Below are 22084 nucleotides of genomic sequence, written 5' to 3' on the forward strand. Positions count from 1 at the left end.
CTTATCTGCAGAACAAATAAAGCCTGGGCAAAGGTAACTGAAACGAATGTCTCCCGCCTTGTCCCTTTTGCATGTCTAAGGGGATGTTTGTGCTGATGGTTGCACAACGGAGAGCCTAATCTATGCATGTCAAATGGACAGAAGGTGCATTTTAGAGTCCTACTGGTTAAAAATGGTCACTGATCTTTATTCTTCTTAGTTCAATAGGCAATTGATGGTGGTGCCCATACAAAAATCAGTTAAAAAATGAATAATCTATTTGTTGATGAGATATTGGTAAATATCCATGTATTGTTTGTCAGACAGCATCTGAGTGGCTGAAGTAGAATTTTTTCTCTTCTCCCAACTGTAGACACAATGCAGCTCTAAGAAAACAGTAAGTTTACTAATTCATGGTTAATCTGGAGAATTGTTGTTGGTAGTGGTTAATGACAGCAAGGACAATTGGATTGTCCTTATGATTACTCCATAGTAATTACTGACAAATGTTCAGAATGGACAAACTTTTGGAAACTGTAAATTATAGTGTGGGGTCCAAATGGTCTTTTAGAAGATAACTTTCTATGCACAAGCATTGATTGGAAAGTGGGATGTTAAGCACTTATTACTGGGAAAAAAATTAAAAATGCTTTGGATCTCAGAGATCCTTACTGACCAGATATTTAGTGAGTCATTCCCTTTATTTTGACTTTGTTGTTGTTGGTTCTGTTGGAACTGAAGGTTTATAAAGCCAATCAAAGAGGCATCTCATATGGGACAGTCAAGTAGCACGGTAATGAAGGAGCCAGCAGCCAATTACGAATAGGAGCTAAGTGAATTAAAGAGCTGATGTCTCATTTTTAAATTAGTTTTTACAGAGTTTTATAAACTTTTTCTAAGAACATTTATCATTCATGAGTTGTTCCTCAAGGAAATATTTAAGAAAGTGTTTAGACCTTAAGAACAAAGTAGTGAGAATGACACCCTCTGCCTAATTCTTGGTTGTTTGAAAAAATCCCAATGGCATTCAAACTGTGAGGTGGAAAATCTTTGTCTATGTCATATGTATAGATGTACAAGTAACAACTAAAACAAGTTAGTGTCCAGATTATCTAAATAACCACAACATTTACTGGTATAAATATTTAAGATTTAAACAAAAACCCAGATTTTCTAGTTTGGAAAAGACATATTCCAATTTTTAAGCCTAAGCCTTACTATGACCTATGGCTTGGAATTTCACATGTGACCTGCTATTCAACTGGAAAAACTAATTATGGTAAAAATTTAGGTTAGTTTTGTGGACATATTTCTACCATAGACTGTGAGACACTGAATGGAGTTGTAGATGGGATTGGACCCTTTGGAAGTCCAGAGTAGACAATTATCTTTCTGAGTGTGTATGTTTGTAGTTTTTCCTGAAAATAATGACCTTTGGAAATTCCCTCAAGCTCTAGAATTCTATCAGCCACCCATCAGGGCTTGCACCATTGTGTGTGTGTGTGAATCGTCTGTTCTGCCTTTAAAACGAGCTACTTTCTGAGGAAGGTTGGTGTCCGTGGGGAGATGTGAATGCTGAGGGGTAACTGAACTGCACGAGTAGAGAGAAGGGAACAGTTTGTGATTTCAACGTTGGCTTTGAAACTTGTAGAGCCAATTCAATGAGTCAATTATTATTAATAAAACAATAGTTATGTACCCAGGAACATTAAGGCATTTGGTGAAGAAGAGGACACCATGGAGGAGAACCAGAGACACAGAGGGACGAAGGCCAGGGAGCCGGGGCGCATGCGCAGTGTGCGGCCAGCTGCAGCGCGAGGTCCTGCCTTTCCAGTCTGGCACTCAGCTCGATGAGTCTGTTTGTTCAGCCACGGTATCAGACGTTCCCTTTTCCTGCCCGAAGAAGTCCCCTTTGAAGAACTGCTCTGCTGGGGAGTAGTTTCCCCTTGGACGACCTACTCCTGTTTGCAGTCCTAAAGGAAAAGGACTGGAAACGCCACAAGAATGTTCTTTAAAGCGATATTCCAGCGCCACGTGAGGGGAGGATGAAATAGCTGTAAAAGATGTATTTCCTGGTTGAGGTATTTTTTTCCTCTCTCCAGTGAATTTAGCACTGAACAGAGGTGTCACATGAATGCGACTGGGGTCAGATGTTCTTGGTTGCCTGCAGATCTGCGCCGGCAGGTCGAGGCTGGGGCGGGAGGGCGCCGGGCAGAGCGGCAGCGTTTCGAGCTTCTGCAGGCCTGGAGAGAGCGCGTGCACCTGCCGAAGCCAGCCACCGTGCAGCGGGCCCCGCAGCCTGGTCTTGCAAGTCTTTCTCTGCAAAGGAATCGGTGGTGATGACTTCCCAGAGGACCAGCCTACACTTTCACAGCAAAGCAGCCGATAGAACGTTATCTAGTGAATTGGGAATGATGTTGGTAATCAAACTGCAGAATCCAGAGGTTGACAATTTGTCTTCGGGGTTTAATATTAATTCATTAAATTTAAGAGACTCTTTACTTTTGCAAAGAAGCTTTTCATCTAGCCCTGACATTACCCCTGTGAAGTAGCTAGGGTGGATGTCAGTCTCCTGAATTTTCCTCTTTGGGAAAGGATGTGGCCAAAGAGAGATGGTTTCCTAGCTCGGTACTGGCAGGGCAGAACGACAACCCAGGCTTTTTGACTCTTTGACCAGGTCTCTTTGCTCTGTGTTCTTGGGACCTGTACAAAGTGACAGTGGTAGTTTCAGAAAAAAGAAAGGTGACATTCTCTATCTCTTCCCAGGCATGTAGAAAGTTACTGTGACTTTGAAGCCACTGCTTTGCTGTGCCCAAATGCTCTCTTGGGGACTGGCCCTAGGGAGAAGGTTCAAAGTGAAACCTTCAGAGGGTAAGTCTTGTATGCTAGTCACTGTGGCTGCCCAGGCCTGTGGTTGGTTTGTTCAGTCTTTACCTTTACCATATAAAACAGGAGTTCTCCAGAATGAAAAGGGTTCTTTGTTGCATATCTGAGATGAACCCTTTGAGTAAGACATGCCACTTCACTGTGAGACATCGTTTTCAGGAGAGGGGATGGGATCTGCACTCTCTCCTTCATGCCTGGCCGAGACTTTTATGGCTCATGTTGGCTCTTGGGATCTCGGAGTGAGGTTCAGGAGTAAGGGAACAGAGGATACTGACAACATGCACTTTACCCAGGAGTAAGAGTGAACCAGAATTTCCTTCCAAGGAATATGGAGCCTCTTTTGGTTTCTGGTTCAGGGAAGAAGCTAGAAGGAGTGCAGTGTATGGGCTGCTTTTTCTGCTTTGGCACACGGAGCCTTATATTTTATCTATGTCAGCATGTTTGTCTTTTTTCTACATATAGAGTTGAAGCTGCTTGACATTGAGCCATATCTGGTAATTATTTGTATCCTCTACGGCTTCCTAGTGCTTAAAATATCTGATGCATGAATGGGAATCCATCTAAAACCAAACCCTTATCCCAGTGTCTCTTGGCCTATAGTTCGAATCGGAATCACTTGGGAAATAGGCTTGTTTACTTTGAAATGAGCCTCAAAATAAATCTCATGTGCACCAAAGTTTGAGAGTTACTGCTTTATCCTTTTCTCCCCTGGCTTTGAAAACTCTTTTTGACTTTGAAGGATGCTATTAGCACAAACACGATCTCAGATTTGTGCAGTGTTTAATGATTTACAAAGTTTATTTCACGTGTTTGTTTAATTTTATCCTAATTTAATGGAGCTAATTTAATGACAGGCCTATGATGTGGGTGATTTTTCCACGCATTGTACAGAGGAGGAGACAGAGGAGTGAAATTCTTTGGGTCACGTAGCCCAGTGGTGGCAGAGCCTGTACTCGTCCCACATCTTCTGAGGCTAGGTGCAGTGCTCTTTCCCCCACAATCTCTGTGGTGTTCTCCGTTTGTCAGTCATAGCTGTTCTTTGCATGCAAGGTATTATTCCTGATCATGCTTTCTGTCCACATAACCGGAGGCAGTTACCATGATCATATGTACAGACAGCAGAAGCTAATACGGCCTGTATTCCTAATGAAGTCTGTAGTAGGATAAGTGGCTATAACTGGTAATGAACTATTCTTCCATGCAAATATTTGAGAACAACATTTTTGTTCGTTATCAAATCAGAAAAGCACAACTGGGAACTCGTAAGAATCATGAGTCCTTTCAGAGGACAATCTTTGCTTGGTGCTGTGTGTTTTAAACTGTGCTCTCTTGACTTCTCTGCCCATCTCATTTTACTGTGAATGATGGAGAAGGCGTGGGAAATGTGTTGAGACCCTAGAACTTGTTCTGTGACTAGCGATCACCAGGCCAACTTTGTTGCAGTTGGTTGTTTTTGGTGTCTGTGAGGTTCACAGCTATAGCCAAACAAGACTTCTGAGGAAGTAGTGTGGACACGTGGAATGCTAGGAAGGTGAATAGTTTGCATCTCACTTAATTCAAAAGATCAGAGTGCTCCAAAGCTCGCTTGATGCTCAAGGCAACAAGTATCCATGCTTTCAATGGGAATTTGGTGGTTGCCAGAATATTCTAAACAGAACTTTATGGATGGCTGCTTATTCTTTGATTAGTTGCAAAGTGCAGACAGCCACCAGAAACTGAGACTTGTCCATTGAAGGAGAAGGTGGATCTGAAACTTCTGCTGGTACCCAATTCTCTCCCACTTAGTGAGGAAAGGACCTCTTCTTTAATCATGGAGTAACAGATGATTGATATGACTGTACCCTGATTAGAAAATGTTTCATTTTACTTGTGCATGGTACATGGAATTAGTTAAGGGTTGCATAGGAAAAGAAGTGATGGACTATTGTTCACATTAAATTATAATGACAGCCTTCCTAACCACTGTGTATTTATTATGTAAGAAAAGAAAATGTCTGGTAAAATTCAGTATAGGTTAATAACACCTTCATAATATACTCCTTCTTTTCTATTGACTTGAATAGCCCTCCTACTGACTTTTAATGGATTATTAGAGTTAATTACATCAATTGCAATATAATTGATTCTTAAATACTATGTAGAAACCTCATACAATTATGGAAAAACAAAAGTTAGCTAGACATCTCAAATCAAAAAAGATTTGGAATTCCTGCACATTTAATTTCTGATAATCACTAGTCAGTTTGGACATTAAGATTGCATGGTGTCTTGTTTTCTTTTTGCTAGGTTTTGACAGAATTGATAGTTTTACAACATTTAACTCAATATGCATGGAAATATAAGATTACAGCTGTGAGCGCTTTTTTTTTTTTTTTTTTTTTTGCTAAAAAAAGATCACTTCATGGCTTAAAAGCTGAAATGCATTACCTGCCTAACACTGACAGAAACAAACTCAAGGGAAAATCAAAAGTGGATTTGAGGTTGAGTTTTAGAAATTTCTTTTCCACAGGTGTAAAGATTCCTGTGGGTTTTAGGGTTTATTTCCTGAGGGCTTTAGAGTATGACAAGGGGATGAATTGCCTAAAGAAACAAAATAATTCCTCCCATTTTATTACCTAGACATGGCGTATGTATTCTAATGTCAAAACTACTAGTTGAAAAGTGAAGCATTATTAATATCTGGTATTAGATGTCACATAGATTAAAAGAAATCCTGTAATAGAGTTGTTTGAATGCAACCTTTTCATTTTTAACCAATTCTAGGAAACTAGTTTGTGGGTATTGACAGTTATAAATGTGAGTTTTCTAAAGGACCCTTCTGCTTCACAGATACAGATTTCCAGATCACTCTAAAATGGTATCTAAATAAAGGTGTAAAGGAGATGACACCTGATGCAGTAGACAGGCCATGCTGGAATGGGAATCTGCAGACCTGTGTTTTCTGTTACTACTTAGCTTGATGACTTATCCTGTCTAGCCCTTAATGTCCTCTTCTGTAAAATGAGAGAGACAGCCTCTAAGATCTCCACCTTGACTCTCCTGCCTTTGAACTCTTAGTGCTCTTATTGTCTACAGTAACTCATTTGATTCTTAATATAAGCTGCCTTGTATCAATACGTATATATTGATAAGCCTTATATGTATATGTATGTCTTATCTTCTTAACTAGGTTTACATTTCCAAAGTCGGGGACTATGTGGTATACATCTCTGCATACCCATAAGATACATTAGAGTTTCCTAGGATAGAATAGGCTACTGTTTGGTTGATTGAGCAGCCAATCAAAAGGAAGTGTTTCCATCTATCCCCTGAAAGTCTTGATATGATATAACAAGAATAATAACAACAATTATTAAAATGGTTTAGTTTTTTAAAACATTGTAAAAGATATTATTTTATTTTATGAAGCATTATTTGAGCTTTAAATCAGATGCATTAAAGATGTAAAATTTCATCTTAAATTGGAATTCACTTCCATAAATTGAAATACAATCCCATTTCCAATGGGATTTTTAATGGAACTTGAGCAGCCTATTCTAAAGTTCATGTGGAAGAGAAACACATGACAATGCCATAAAAAATAAACAGAATAAATTTAAAATGAGTGGAGATTTGCCCTAGTAGTTACCAAAACAAACTATACATCTTAAGCAATTTAATACACAGGGTCAGTGGTAGAGAAATCAACTAACCAGAAGGATTGGAGTCCAGAAGCAGACCTAAGAATATAGAGGAATTTAACAGATAATATGGAGGCATTTCAAATCAGTGGCTAAAAAGTAGACTGTTCAGTAAATGGTATTGGGACAACTGGCTCTCCATCTGGACTCACAGTATACACAAAAGTAAATTCCAGATGGAATAAAGCTCTTAACATAAAAACCAAGTCTATACCAGTAATAGAAGGAAATATGAATGAATTTTTTAAAAAACCCAAAACTTGGGTTAGAAGGTCTTTGTAAACAAGGTGGGGAATCCAGAGGCCATTAAAGAAAACCTGACCGATTTGACTTCATAAAAAAATCATTAAAAAGTTAAAAGAGAAGTGACAGATTGGGACAAAATATTTAAATTATACATTACAGAAAGAAGGGTTACTATTCATTATTCAAAGAGTGCCCACAAGTTAATGAGAAAAATATAACTACCTTGCTTTAAAAAATGAGCAAAAGATATAAAATAAGCAATTCTTGGAAGAAATGCAAATGCCTACCCAAAATTTGAAAAATATGGTCAACCTCATAGTGGTAAAAGAAATACAAAATAAAAGAACATGAGTTGCCATTTTCTACTTATCAGATTGGCAAAAAGTGAAGGGAGTTGATTGGATGTGTCAGTTAAAATGAATGACTCTACGTATAGACCATCAAGGGCAGATGTTAGTAATTTGTTGTTAGGTGAAAAAAGCAAGTTGTGGAGCATTATATGTTATATTATGTCACTTCTGTAATACTTTTTGAAAAAGTATATGTACATAAAATACATTTTAAGAATTATTTATGCGTTGCAAACATACAGCATTATAGTAGTTATCTCTCAGAATGGTATTATTATCGGTATAAATACAGTATACATATCTATTGTTTGGATTACTTTTCAGCTGGAAAACATTCATTTTATTATGCTTTATTTAACACTCATCAAGCTGAATCACTGATCTTTAAGAGGTAGTTACAATTCATTGGTTCAGGGGACTTAATTGAATCAAGTACTATATGGATATAGTGCAGTATTTTACGGAATCTCAGTTTATTCTGGTCAGATTTTTCAAATCAGTCTTGTTGAACTGGCTGAATTAAATAGGGTTCTGGCTCTAAACTGTGGTTTTGGTAGGATCTTGTCAGGATCCCTTCAATCTTTAGGTTCCCAGGGCTTGTGAAAGGGTTCTGGTAAATCTGCCTCCTCTGTCAGCTGTAATTATTCCATATGACATCCAAGGGCACACCCCACCTGCCCCACGAACACCCTGAGTGTTAAATAAATTACAACATCCTGGAACCCGGGCCATCACCAGGGTTAAACAGGTCAATGTAAATAAAGTCTTGTGATTATTTTGAACTTGCTTCCAAGTTGATTGTTACTAAGGAGTTAACAAGTTCAGACCTTTGGTCATATGGGTCTTTAAGGAAAGCTTTTTTTCCCCATTCCAATGACTTCCTGTTCATGGGAAAATGAGAGGAAATGAATCTCGAACAGGAGGATGGGCCCACCCTTTTCCAGTCGTGTGGCTAATTTGTCAGGTGTAATATTGGCACCTGGTGGCTTGTGTTGGCTTCCTGCCCACTCTTGCTGGGGAAATATCTAAATACTTGTAATAGGCGGTAGACGACTTCAAAGCCATTCGTAAGAGAAAAGGATATTGTCATTAAAGAACTTAATGGTGAATACTCCCAATCATTTAGTGATGTCAAGATAAAAGGAAAATTTTAAAAACACATTATCTAGAGTTTTTTCTGATGCATCATATGACCTGTTAAAACAAAGCAGTTAGTTGATTTAGTAATAATAAATATTCAAGATATGTATTTCTCGATTGAATATTTAGTTTTCTTGTTTTTTGAGAAATTTGCAAAGATCAATTATTTATAAGAAGGTTATAAATGACTTCTTTAAGGATATAATTCTCCTTGCTCAAATTCACTTTTAAATGGTATTGTCTTTGTGCCTGCTAATGACACTGTTTCCTTCGAATCAAAGGGAAAACTACAGTACGATATTGTACAACACAACTGCAATAATATTGAGTGGAACTGATAAATAAAAAGAGACTATATGGGTGTTTAGAATTCATTAGGAATTTTGGATGGGCACAGCTGGTTCAGTTCCATAACTCTCAATTTTCAGCTAGAAATAATTACTGCCTTTTAAACAATGGTGTAGTTAATTGTCCAGCAATTCAAGGTAAGTCTGCCCATGGTTGGGGATTAACCAAACTATAATCAGAGGTAATTAAACCATAATAAATTCTACATAACAATGGAACTTCTTTCAGTTTTTATGATTAGTGTAAGCTATATTGGCTTAGTAAGTTTAAAACTCTCATGGCAGAGTCAATATTCATGGATATGGAAAATAAGAATGATTAGCCTCCCTAAACATACACTTACAGTTCGTCCGTCCCCTGTAAACCACAATCAGTTAAGTGTTTCTGTCATGTGATCAACAAGTATTTATGGAATTTTTATTGGCCTCACACAGTCTCGGAAAAAATTAATAAATTATTAATTGAATAGATATTTGTTGAAAATCTGCTCTGTTGAAGGGTATAAAATTGGTCTTTCTCTAGCAAAGCCTGGATGACTTCCACAGGGGAACAGCAAGGACACATTGCACAGGGGTCCCTCAACCCCAAGAGTTGATGGCAAAGTGGTTTGAATTTTCAGAGGCCCTGCAATTTGTTACAATTCACCTGGCTGGCAAGCTTGAAACACATACATAATTAGAAATAATATATTGTGGGATGTAAACTGTAAATAAGGTAGGAGTTGAGAAAAGGGGAGATCTGTGTTGCTTGAAATAACCTTTGAGGAAAAAGTTAGTTAATTGAATCGTAAGAATAAATAGTATTTAGACAACCAAAAAGGAAAATAGTGGACATTCAAAGTGGGTGGGAACTGGAAGTGAATGTAGAGTGTGGGAGAGTGTTTGGGGGTCTAGACGACCACAGCATTTGTTTCAGGTTCCCATGTGGTGGGAAATAAGGTAGATGGTGGGGTGGCAATAATAGGAAAGGTCTTATAAACTCAGCAGAGGAAGGGTGGGAATGGGTAAATGTGATTTAAGTAGCAATTTAGGAAGTTTTTTCTGGTAGGGATAACTACAGCAGGGAGAGGCTGTAAGGGAGAGATTTGTTAGGGGAGTCTTGTGGGAGACAGATTTAAAAGACAGCCATAAGTGGTGATTGTGGAAATGGAGAGAGAAATGAATTCAAGAGACATTTGGAAGGAAGAATGGAACTAGGTGGTATTGGATATATGGCTTGGGGGAGGAAAAATAAGTCAAAGATAACCCCAAAATTTCTATCTTAGAAGGCTAGATGGTTGATAACACCACTGATCTCTTGATGAAAAAAAATGAGTTCTATCTTTAGGCAAGCTACATATGGGGTCAATTGAGACATCTTGTGGAACTATCTTATAGGCAATTGGAAACACAGGACTAGAGAGTAGCCAAGGGTCTGGGGAAAGACATGAATACTTGAGGATTAACTCACTGTCTGTAGACCTACATTTTATAGCCTGGTTTTCAAGCCTGCTGTCACCTAGCCCACTCTACTCATTCAAACTCATCTTCAGCTACCCCCTACTCTGTACCCTTCCTCTTAGGTCAACCAGTCAGCAAATTATGCTTTTTTTTATCCTTTTGTGACTAAATTCTCGCTGTTTTCCATGCCTAGAAAAGAAAACTTTCGATCTCTATTATTATAATCTCCTCATGTTTTAGGACCAGCTCAGGTTCTTCTCACATCATGAAAATGTTTTTCGAACACTTTAGTTCACACTCTTCTTCCTCTATTTTGAACTCTTGCAGCATTTACAGATTGCACTGTTAGTATAAGCACTCAGTCATAAATGGATCTACGTTGTTTAATCAGGTCAGACGTAAATGCCTACCTTGTCTTATCAGTAAAATTATACATGTCTTGAAGGGTGAGGATTAATGTTTCTCTTGCATTAGTTAGGAATTATATTTGACTGCTAAGCACAGAGGCTCCTAAACAGTGGCTTAAAAAACGCTGGGGTTTTATTGTTCTCATATTCTGAGAGGTATTGAGGCAGGAAGTCAAAAGCTGGTTTGGCAAATCTTGGCGAGAGCAAAGACCTGGACCCTCTCTACCTGTTCACTTAGCCCTCCTTAGCATGGATTTGTCACTTCAAAGTCACAAGCCAGCTGATCCTCTTCAAGTACAGCACCTGTGCCCCACACAGAGAGGAGTGCAGAGGCAGGGGCAGACTGCTGACCAAATCTGCCCTGTTTTGCCGTGCTTCCCTGGAAACTCCATCTCACGACCTCTGCTTACGTTTCATGGGTCAGCAGGTAGACACAGAGTCACTCCTATCTGCAAGTCATGCTGCAAATATTGCTTTTTAGTTGGACATATTGCCATCCCCTATGAAATCTGCATTATTTTGGTTGGTAAAGAGAAGGGCTATTGATAACTAGTAGGCAACTACTTGTCTGTGGCTCTCTGTTTCTGACTCTTTCTGTCTGTACCTATGTATGTATATTCACACATGCATATATACATATGTGCATATATATGCATAAAGTTTTGTTTATATACCCATGTATATAATGTATTATATGTATATATTTTTATTATACTCATATATAATATATATGGAGAAAGATAGATTATGGTGTATCTCTATCCCTGTATTTCTCTTTGATTGAGAATATATTGTATTATTTATCTCTCTATATATACATAGAGAAAGAGAGAGAGAGAGGGCAATTATGCTATATCTTCCTATTTGAGCAAGAATGTGCATGAGAGAGTACTTCAAAAAGTTGATGGAAAGATTCATATGATCTTCTAATTGTATTTTTTCCATTAACTTTTTGAACTACCCTTGTATTATGTTAATTACCATGCCTATAATGGCTAAGCATGAGTGGATATATTTTTACATAATAACTATTGCTCTTATTTGTACAAAATTTAATCAGGTGTTTTTTTACTGTTGTAGTAGCTTTGATTAGTTTTCTAGTGTCTTTAGTCAGCATCTCTGTTGAGGGGAATCTCTGGAAACATTCATGCTCTCAGTTTTTTTAGAGGTTAGAGGTGCTGAATTAGTGATTTGAGGTTTAGTTTCTGCATCCTCATTTCCCTTCACTCCCTTCCCCGTCCATGATTTAGCCAATGATCCTCAAACTGTGTTTGTGACACATTCTTGAATCTTAGAATTATTATCAGCACTTACGGAAAGAGGAAAAGACACCAGAGTAAAACTAGAGGAAAGATGCCGGAGTACTGTGTGATAACCCCACACAGTCATGGCCGTTCTAGCGGCCACACAGAGCCTGTAGAAGCATCCCCAAATATCGGGTCTTTAACTTTGTCGCTGTGACCGTGTTCTCTTAGGTACTTCCAAGGAAGTGATTTGATCAGTTTATGAGCAGAGCTGTGATTAGGACTCAGGCCACCCAACTCTAGGCTGAAAGCTCTTTCTACTGCGTTGTTCTTAACAACAGCAACAACAACAGCAATTCAAATTTGTGTAGGACTGTACAAAGTGCCTTACCCATCATGCTCTACAGAGTGGGTACAACTGATCCCTTTTAGATACGGAAACATTATCCAAAAATCATAGCAGGGAGTGCAAAAGCAGTGATTCAGATGCGATCTTGCACTTATTGGTCATTGGAGGAGTTTCCTCCATAGACTACACATCCCCAACTAGTAGCTGTTAACCAGGCCAACAGATCAGAATGCCCCAATCTGAATCTCTTGGAGTAATCTGTTGGGATAAAGTGACATTTGCTTGCAGGGCCATTTCCTAGCCATTCTTCCTATTGCTTAGTCTTAGCCACTGCAATTATGTCTTGGTAGTGAAAAAAATCAATCAGAAAATGAAAAATTTACTGTATCCTCTTGCTGCACATCATTGCCTTCAATATGGCACTTGAGCTTCTAATTTCCTAAGACAACATTGTCACTAGGGTTTAGGCACATCTTAGTCTGCTGACTGATGGAATGTGCGGTAGGCATTTTTGCACCAGAATCATATGTGAAGCTGCCTAGGCCTTACAAGGGAGATAAGAAAAGGACCCACTGCATATCTGTTAAGGAGGTGGCGATGCTTAGGGTAATGAGAAGGCAGCATGTATCGACAGCAGCAAAATAGCTAAACACAAGCAATGTTAATTGGAACTTCCTTGTTTGTTTTCTTTTGAAACCTTAAAGTTATCCAAATGGAGTGTTAATTTTTTTAAAAAAATGTTTTCTTGGGAGAAGACAATATTTTGAAATGTTTTTCATTTATGAGAGCCCGTTTTCTTCGGTCTCCCATTGCTGCATGAGGTTGAACAAATGTTAGCTGCAACTAATTAATTAAGTTTGCAGAAAGTGGCAGCAGGGGACTGGAAACTCGAAGTGGAAGTGAGCATTTGACTGTAAACATGCTGCCCGCCTGAGAGACTATATCTGGATTGAGTGGTTGCCGAGTTATCCAAAGAAATGCAGCATCTCTGGGAAAATCAGGCTTGGCAGGGAGAAAAAATAACACTGTCTCTTGCTGGCAAATCTAGTCATTTATTTCCTGGGTTCATCTCATGTGTTGTGCTTGGTTCTGGTCAAACACTATTATTCTGCTATCCTCTCTGCGTGTGGAGGTGACACCACAGACTGGCCTTAGGAAGAAAAAAACCCTAATATTTGTTGAGTATTTTTTCTGTGCCAGGCTCTTTATACTCATCATATCTTTCTGTGAGGATATATAGTTCTCTCATTTTACGGATAAGAGAATTTAGGAACTCAGTCAAGATCAGTTTATAGACAATGGAATTGTGATTTGAATCCAGACTGGTCTGATGCTGCAGGTTTTCAGCTACACCGGGATGCTTTTCCACGATATAGAGTGGGGAAGAGCTGCAGGGAGCCCTGGTGGCCTCTTGCCTGGGGTAAGAATAGTCAATGGCAAGGCCTGGGGCCATGGGACATGGAAAGGTGATTGTCAGATCTGAAGGTGATCTGCACATCACACTTTGAGAAATACTGGGTTAGAGATACTTCTGATCAAGATTCCCTGAACTAGGGCCATTGTAGACTTCCAACTCCATTGAGCTGGTCAAACTCCTCTCAAAAATTTGAATCCAGCCATAATACCAAAAAAGATGAGGAGATTGGAGGCAGAAACTGAAGCTGAAAGGTCATAACACAGAGGGAGGAGCCAAGACAGCCATAATGGGCTCTGAGACCTGAGGCTTTGAGTAGAACCACCATAACTAATCAGAGGAAGCTTTCTCTAGAGAGAGGAGGCAAGACCAGAGGCACAGAGAAAAGCAGGGCCAGAGCGAGTCAAGATCTAGACAACCCCAGTCCTTAGGGCTGTTTCAGTTACCAGGGTGTGTGTTCTAGTCATGATGCAGGGCACGTTGATGCTGCCCCTCCAAGTCTACCACTTCAGTATCATTTTTCTCTTTGCACCACCAATACCAGACATTATCACTATATAGATTAGGGACTTGCGGAAGAAATTTACTAGAAATGCAATCTACCAATTCACAATTCACTCTAAATAGACCAGTATTCTGGAAAAATTTTGAAATATCTGAGGAGAATTGTATCCAGTTTTCTCAGAGATTAGATAAGACTTAAGCACAAATCATCAGTCTTTCATTGAATTTATAATGGATATTACTGGTAAAAATAATCAATACAAAATAAAAATTACAGCATCTAAAACTGTACTTGATGAAATGTGTTAGAGTCTAAAACTTGACTGAAGAATGTAGTCTTTTGGACTAAGTTTACATATGCAAAATTTGAGTGGGTAAAATCAAACTTGGTCACAGATGAAAACTCTGTGGTCACAGATGAAAACTCACAATGGCAGATGCTATGAATGATGGAGTTTCATATGGTCAAAAATGCTGATCAATAAATCAAATCTTGGTTGTAAATGTACATGGAAAAAAATTGAACTAGATGAAAATCATGTTAGTAAAATAAGAATGAAATGGGAAGAAACTGGGAAAAGATCTTGACTATTCTATACCGAAAACTATGTGTGGAATTAATTTGGACTAATGGAAACCTCTGTTTCTGAATAGTGGGTTGTGGCAGGCTGTTGGTTCCTGCTGTAAGAACTAGAAAAAGAATAAATTACAAAAATTTTATTTTTAAAGACATTAGAGAGGTAGGAAGCAAAGGTATTAGATAAATTAAAATTCCAGAGGGAAGTTCTCTTCCTGGGTTAGCTCAGATCACTGGCCATTTTTTTCCTGGGGACAATTGCAGGTGCAGAAGGTCAGTCAGGCTTGGCCTAGACAGAGGGACTCTACCTGGGAAAGACAAATGTTCAGAGGATCCCCAAATGCCTTAACCGGTTTTCCCAAAGGACGTATGCTGAGTGCTGGGGGCTGGTTATGGCGGTGGTGGTAGGTAGGTTAAGAGAATCGGAGGCGGGGCTAGAAAAGCAGCACGAAGTGTCTCACTGCCTTAAAGTGCTTGCAAAACCCTCTAGATGGAAGGGTCTACAACAAACACACAACTGTCCTTGACATATTTAAAAACAGAGGTGACTGAGTCTAAATGAAGCTGTGGTCTAGCTCCAAGCCAGTTTAATATCTGATTGGATTGAAGTGACAGATTGTCCCTCTATCTGCCTTCCAGAGGAAAGCACAAATCCTCCAGGGAAAATACTAAAGACTTCAGTCTCTAAGATTCTTTTACACATGATATTTACCATACAATAAAATAGTATGAGACATGCGAAAAGCAGAAAAACATGACTAAAAAATCAAAAGAAAAAGCAAGAAATAAAAGCAAACCTGAGACGATCCAGATGTTAAAATGAGCTGAAAGGCTTTAAAAGAATTATTATAAATGTTAAAGAAAATGGAGGAAAAGACATTCAAAAGAGATGAAAAGATGATCAGCTGAGAATTTGAATCTATGTAAAATAATCAGGTATTATATAACCTAAAAATATTATATCTGATGCTAAGAATTCACTGGACAGGTTTAATCTGAACTTGGCTTGGATACAGCAGAAAACAGGATTACTATATTCAAAGATAGGCCCCCCAAAAATAGTCCTAGAATGAAAAAGAAAATTTAAAGAATTGAATGAGCAAAAGAGATGTAGGGGACATAGTAAAATATTCTAACATGTATAATTAGAGTCCCAGAAGGATTGGAGAGAGATATTAAGGAAGCAGCAAAATTTGAAGAGATAATTGTCAAGTACTTTCTAAAAACTGCTGAAAGGCATCAACCCACAGATTCAAGAGGAGTAGCAAACTCCAAGCAGGATGAGTACAAAGAAAACCGCACTTAGGAACAACATAGTGAAACTGCCAAAAACCAAAGGTGTACTGAACCAGTAGAATTTGCTCTGGAAAATTGTTTCTCTATGAAAATTCATTAATGTTGGTGTTACTCTGATTGAAATGTTTACATCCACAAATACAAAGTCAATGCGTTCTTGAGGTCAGGTTGGAGGAGTAATACCAACCCAAAACAGAAGGCAGGGTCAAAGCATCATCTTTTTCCTGGTGTGAATAGGTATGTTCCTAGCAACCAAAGAATGTAACTGGAATCCCTCTCAAGGTATTCCTACCTTACCATGCCTCTTCTGTCCTGACCTGCTCATTCTAGATTTTTGGCTGAAGGTGGGACTTTTAATTCTGCCCTTTTGCTTAATTGCTACCTCCAATCAAGAATTCCTTGATTTTCAAAGCATTTCTCTGGCCATTGCTTTTTCACCAAGGGCGTGAGTAGCCTGTGGGGTTCTGATGAGAAAATCAGCTTGGTTCCTGACCCTGAAAAGTAGTGTTGAGCACCATCAGCTTTGTCTGAGGGATCTGTTTCCTATAGGAGAAGCAGGAAATGAAGAAGGAACAGTGCAATAGACTGTACTTGCTTTTCTGGATCTGCTCAAGTGGTTTTTCTAAATAGATGCTTATACAAATATTGCAAAATAGGTTTTCTCTTACTTAGCAACAGATGGGTAATGGGGGCATATGGAAATACCTGGAGGTTGATGGATTTCAACCAGTGTCTATCTTTAACACAGATGAAGGTGTAGATGTTTCTTGTTTGATTCAAATGTTTGTCAGGGCCGCAGGCTTCCATCCTGGCCCTTGCCATTCATTCTCCCAGCATCCGGGATCCTTGGCTATTATTTGGGGTTCAGTCTTATGTACTATGAGAATCATATGTTCATTCGTTATTTCATTTAATGAGTTTTTATTGACCGCTTTCTATGCATCTCACACCATGTTAGGGGCTGAAAACACAGCGGTAAACAGAATGATGTAAACCTTTTCCTCGGAAGTTTACATCCTAGTGGGGAAGAGAGGCATTAAATACATGACCAAAGAAATAGCTAATTATAAACTGCGATAAGTGCTATGACAGATGAGAACAAATTCTAAAAGGAAATAAACAGGATCTAATTTTGATTGGGTTGGGGGTCCTGGAGTGCATGGCACCTGAGTCAGTCCAAGTTATGAAGAGTGTACAGCACCTATGCACCTATGAGTTAAAGGAGATCCAACTCGGCTGGTTTCACACAAATGTAGATAGAGCTGCCTGTCTGGGACTGTCAGTGAATGCTTCAAGCGCCCACCAACGTTCATTTGTAAATTTGTGAAGAAATTTACTTGCGTCTGAACTAGAAGCCTGTCTTAGAGGCAGGCCAAGGGTTAGGAAAACATGCCGGAGGCCCAAGCCCTGCAGCACTCACTACTTGTTTCAGACACAGAATAGGGTATTTACTTTCTTACTGTTCCCACTTATCTGTAAAAATATTGAGATTTTGGGCCGGCCCCGTGGTTCACTCGGGAGAGTGTTGCGGGTTCGGATCCTATATAGGGGTGGCCGGTGCACTCACTGGCTGAGCGTGGTGCAGACCACACCATGCCTAGCGTTGCGATCCCCTTGCCAGTCAGAAAAAAAAAAAAAATTGGGATTTTTTTTTAATGAAGGTATTTGGGGAAAATAGGAATTTGGCCTATCATGATCTCCAGGGCTGTTAATAGCTTTGACCCTACAGACACAACTAGTCTTATAATCATCAGGTGTGTCATTTGGGAGCTATGAGGATGACCATATAATTTGCTGAGAATTTGATAATCTGAGGGAAAGAGCCAATATAGGGAGTTTTTATGAAGCCTCAGTAGCTAGCTTCTTGTAGATCGACATTTTCAAATGCCAGTTTCAAAGAAATTCCTGAGTCCAATTCACCATTGGGCCATAAGGGATTAATTTCAAGGCAGCCATTTTTGCTTTTACAAATCACTAGTCTCTGGGGAGATAAAAATGCAATTATCTCACTTTGTAGGCTGCAGTCTTTTCATGGTTAGATCTACTAATAGGCTCCAGCCACAAGGGAATATTGGTAATGCCTGGAAAGTGTGGATTGTGTTTTTAAGTACTGGGAGTATTTAACCAGAAGCTCCTTGCAGAAGGGTCTGAGGTCTACATGGCATCCGCCTTGTGACTCTGTGTAGCACCACCCCAAGCTCAGTGCCATATTGTTTGACATACCTTGTTGCTGACAATCACCTCAACTGGGGTGGACGTCATGAAAGGACTCAGTGAAAACATGATGCTTTTTTTCGGAAGTCTCTCTACCACTGCTCTCCCCTTCTCTTCCATGGCTACCCAGTTCTTGTTTCCATAATTACTTGCCTCAGATTATTTCATTTCTCTTGATAAAAACATTAAAATATGTCTGTTTCCTTAGTGGGCCTCCCTTTGGATACTCTTTTCATTTAGAGAGGCAGCATAGTAGTGCTCTTTACTGGGTCCTTAATGCTGAGCCTGTCAGTGCTGAGAAAATGGTTTGAATGAATGCCTGCCTTCCTTTCAGAACCCCTCTGTAAAGCCTTCTGTTAACACATCCTTCCTTTTCCAAAATGGCAGTTGTGTGTCTTGTGAATATTTCAGCTTTTCTCCTGATTATTCCATCTAAGTAAAAACTTGTGAGACACGTGGTAATCACAAAAAGTTCTTTCCTGCTAAGAAGGTCTGGCAAGTGGTCCCAGTAATTCCTTTCTTATCTAGGAAGTGTTTCAATTATTTTCACCAGTGACAAAATGATAAACTTCAGAGTACTCACACAAGGGGAGAAGATGGGAGAAATGGGATTTCTAGCTCCACCACCCCAGTGTGGAGTAAGATGTCTGAAAACAGGCTCACTCTCAAGTGTAAATTCCCCTTTCTCCAAAGAGCAGCAATGGCGAGGTGCTGGCATGCGAATACTTGCAAAGTGAAAATGGATACACTTCCACAGTCTTCATCCCTGGCCTCGGGAGGACAGCCTGCCAACCGTGCATGCATGTTGGTTTGGCACCGAGACAAATGTTCCTTGGAGCACAGACTGAAACCACCAAACCAATATCACATGGGATGCCAGCCAAACCCAGACCTTGCTCTCTGTAGGTGAGCGGTTATGGAATTAACCTGTGACGGTCTCCTGCTCCTGCCTGGTTGGTAGCCTGGTTTTTTGTTTTGTTTCTTTTAATGCCACATTTGAATCTTCTTGCTCTCCCACTCCACTGGTATCTACCAGCCACAAAACCACTTTCTTGGTCTTGGCTTGTGAGCAGTGGGCAGCCACTTGGTTCCAAGAAATGGGCAAACCACAAAATTCCTTCTTGCCCTGAGTCTTCTTGCCCCTTGAGAGGGAAGGGCCAATGAACTGCTTCAGAATTGTCCGAGGTGGCAGGGCCTGTGGTCTGGCATCAGGGGCATCTGTGATTGCTATCTGCTCCTTTTGCTTCCTCCTCTTCTATGTTTTTTTTTTCCCCTGTGGCTTCAACTCCTCCCATGCTCCTTTTCTTTTTTCCTTTCTTCCTTTTTTTTTTTTGTTTTGTTTCCAACCCTTATTTATTTAGAGCTTCCAATAGTCTAAGGTTTTCATGAATTCAGGGTTTGATTTTGCATGTGTGGTGCTGACTCTTCCAGCAAGTTGCTTTGGTCATTATTTCCAAATTGAGGGAATAAAGAGGCAGCAGGGTACAGAGGAAAGAGCTGGGGCTGAAGCCAGAAGGTCTGGGGAACTAGCCCCAGCTCTGTTCCTGACTGGCTGGGGAACTCTGGCTGGGACACACTCTGGCCACAGGCCTCAGTTTCCTCACCGATGGGATGAGGAATTTGGACAAGAAGATTTCTATTGCTTGTCTCATTTTATCATTCTATAGAGCTCACTGGTTATATGAAATCCATATTGAACATAGTGTCAGGCTTGCTTTTCTTGTCTTTTGAAAAACTTTATTATTAAGTGAGTAAAGAGGAGATGTGAGAAGTGTCCCTTAACTAGATTTCTCAAATGCAGAATATTAGGGGTGGGGGTGGGAATCTATTTTTTTAAATCAGTATCTAGAAGTTTATAGCCTTGAAATAAAATTTCACTTCCTATCTTAAAATGTGAACCCATGTTTTTCACCAGGATGAGAAAGTGGTTCAGGTGGCATTTGCTGTTGTTTTTTAAGGATCCTATTTCTGTACTGTAGCATAAGCACATATGATTGTTCAAGTAAAATTGTACTTTTGGAAGGAAAAGGTTAAAGTTGGCTACTGATATTCATCAGGAGATGGATATTTAATCTTTAATCTCTTGTCCTAGGCTTCTACTTTGGATCAACTCATTATCCCGAATAAACGATGTGTCATTCCCATTATTTATGTTTCACTGCAGCCAAAGTATCTGGACCTCGTTTTAGTAAACGCCATTCATTTTGACCCATTCAGTATTAATCTCCCTGCTAACATCTTTCCTGTTCTATGTGCTGTCCCCTATTTGCTTTTATGTTTTCTGCAGAGTGTTTATAAAAGGATAATCTTTTACAAAGCAGACAGAATTTTTGTGTATAAACTGCTCTGTTTGAATGCCTCATTGATATACCATCTAAAAACTGAAGTGTTCAGCAAGATTAGCAAAGCCCTGAGCTATTGAGCTGGGGGAAAACATGAGAACCGGTCTCTTCTCTGCAGGAGGCAGAGGTGACGGAAGATGCCTTTGCTTTCGCAGTAGCAGCAAAAACAGAGCCATTGCCTGTCTGGTCCCTGATAGGCCTGAGTGCCTGGAAATGAAAGGGGCATAAGGCAAGCAGCTTAGAAGTTGCTGGGAAAGGGGAGAAGAGTGTGGTGGTCCTATGATGGCTTTCCTGGAATTTTCTCAGAAAATGCCATGACTCTATAAACACGAAATGTACATGTAGTCCCCACATCAGCCAACCCCTTTTAAACTTTCATGAAGTATCCACGTGCTGTGGCTCAGTTGTTCATTGAGATTAAATTACTCGTGTCCTTCCGGTCTACCCTGTAGAAAAAGCAGTAGGAACCAAGTAAGAATTCAAAGGAGCAGGACAATCTTTTCCTGCCTCCTCTATCTTCTCTCCCTAGGGATTGGGATCTGATCCAAACAGCTCTTTTTTGCAGCGAGGAGGTAGAGATCACGTCATTTTACAACGGGCAAAGAAGGTTGCTTTGTGGAATTTTTCATGGCATGGGGTCCCAAATATGCCACCAATGAAAAGACTTAACAGATGGACTCTGAGAATAGGAATACATTCAAGAAAAAAAAAATTTTTTTTTTTTAAAATCAGTGGAAGGGGGTTGCAAGTCTGGCCACTGTGGGAGCCTAGCAGAGGAAGCCACACTGAGCAAATGCTTTGTACCTTAGACAGGGTGAGTTCAGCTGGTGGAGATGCTTGGAAGCATCTGAAATACAAACTGTGCTTGGGTTTTTAGTTGGCAATGCTGTGGGGGGAAAAAATCCCAAGTTGTACAGTGCCAAAAAATTATACATGCCTTCAAAGAGTATTTTTTCCAACAAATTGATCACTTTGATTACTCAATAGCAAGGCTTGTTATTTTCTGAGGAGTGCCCTTTGCATACATGAGAAATTTTGCTTACATTTCCACATTTGTTAGGGAAAAGCTCAAAACAGACATGTGGTCGTGTCATTTTAATGGCACAGACTCTTAAATACTAAGGGCCTGCCAAATCTATTCTGAAGATCTAAGCTATAAAAATTCTCAGAATTTATCCATCAAGACTCTATCCACAAGAAGCAATATTTAGGATTTTGTTGTAGATAGAAGGCACCGTTGTTGGCCTTTTATTATGTTAACTAGGATGAATACCCTTGCCTTAATCTGCAATCCTCACCAAGGGGAGGGCTGACAAGCCCGTGGGAAGAACTTGAATCCAGCTTTCTTGGGCTGCTCGGTGGGGCCTTTGGGAAAGATGACGACCAAACATCTCGTCCTCACCACTTGGCAGGAAAGCGCTGCACTTGGAGGTAGGGGGAGGGACTGGGAGAAACTGGGGAATTCTTATACTGAGCCTGGGTCCACTGGAGTGTTTAAATAACACACGGTCTAGGTTTCAAGGCAGAGTCAACTTCTTGACTATAGGGAAATTCATGGGGATGGCTCTTTTCACTTTGAAGAGACTTCTTAGGAAAACACAAAATAAGCTCTTCAAGGAAAGGGGCTGCTTCAGCTATTTTGTAGGCGTTGATCTCAGTAATGCCTCAT

The sequence above is a fragment of the Cynocephalus volans genome, chromosome 11, assembly GCF_027409185.1.
Source record: "Cynocephalus volans isolate mCynVol1 chromosome 11, mCynVol1.pri, whole genome shotgun sequence".
In the NCBI taxonomy this organism is placed as follows: Eukaryota; Metazoa; Chordata; class Mammalia; order Dermoptera; family Cynocephalidae; genus Cynocephalus; species Cynocephalus volans.